The 1,161-nt window shown below is 37.9% G+C and overlaps 1 protein-coding gene across 1 annotated transcript in view; it reads right to left on the bottom strand.

Moving 5' to 3' along the window:
• The window catches only part of tbc1d32 (TBC1 domain family, member 32), a 39,219-nt gene that overhangs the window by 6,516 nt on the left and 31,542 nt on the right, over positions 1-1,161 (bottom strand). The gene's annotated exons all lie outside the window — the stretch shown is intronic.

Below are 1,161 nucleotides of genomic sequence, written 5' to 3'. Positions count from 1 at the left end.
AAAAAAAAAAAAAAAAGTGTATGACAACGGCATGAAGGTGAGTACATAATGACAGAACTGTTCCTTTAAGAGTTCTGGCCACCACGGAAAACAACAGAACACCACACATGCTAATGACACGACCAAGCTTTTATTAGCTGCCTCTGCAACTTCCTGTTTAGAGAGGACTGTGACAAATGTGAGGGCTGCGTCTTCTCTTTTTTCTGATTGTCATCATTGTCTCTCAGCTAAATGATTTACATGCACGGCCACTCTGACAGCACAGAAATACGGAACTGTAATCAGACAAACTCGTGTGTGTGTCTGTGAAGCATTATCATATCCCGCACATATTTTTACAGCTGAAACTCTATTAACTGAGCTCTGTTTACTATCCGCTGATCCGAGAGAGAGAGAGAGAGAGAGAGAGAGAGAGAGATTGCTCCATCCAAATTTAATGGGAACCACTGTAATGACTATTGCCCCAGTAATATGATATCCAGCATTTCCTCCCAGTATTAACTTTTCCTATGCAAATGGAGATTAGAATGATAATGCAGGTCAAAATGCTGAGTTTTGTTTACGGCACATGGATATGAAAGCTACACAAGCATATGCATAATATAAATTCAGAACATTACTAAACATGAGAGGGATGCAGCTGTTATTAGTAGTACAAAATTGCAACCTGGGCTAAGCTTAAGACATTTAAAGGAATAGTTCACCCAAAACACAGCAAGACTGCTTTTATTTAATCAAAAATATAGTAAAAACAGCAATATTGTGAAATATTTTTACAATTTAAAACAACTTATTAAGACTTCAGTGTGACATGATCCTTCAGAAATCATTTAAATATGTTTAAATATGTTGATTTGCTGCTCAAGAAACATCATTTATTATTAGCAATGTTAAAAACAGTTGTGCTGCTTTTTTCCAGGGTTCTTTGATGAATAGAAATTTCAAAAATATATTTATTTGAAATAGAAATTATTTGTAACTATGTAAAACCATGTCTTTTTTTTTTTTATTTAATGCATCCTTGCTGAATACAGGTGAGACGAGAGGGGCGGGGCCGAGAGCCGTGGGAACGGAGCGAGGCCGGTGGAGTAAATGCTAATGCACGACACCTGTGCCACTCACCGGTCTCGAGTCTCACGGAGGAGCTCCGGAAGGATAAAG

This window comes from Sinocyclocheilus rhinocerous, unplaced genomic scaffold (genome assembly GCF_001515625.1).
Source record: "Sinocyclocheilus rhinocerous isolate Xijiao unplaced genomic scaffold, SAMN03320098_v1.1 scaffold185, whole genome shotgun sequence".
Classification (NCBI taxonomy): Eukaryota; Metazoa; Chordata; class Actinopteri; order Cypriniformes; family Cyprinidae; genus Sinocyclocheilus; species Sinocyclocheilus rhinocerous.
The sequence above is the reverse complement of the archived record's forward strand: the minus strand, read 5'-3'. Positions and strand labels throughout refer to the sequence as shown.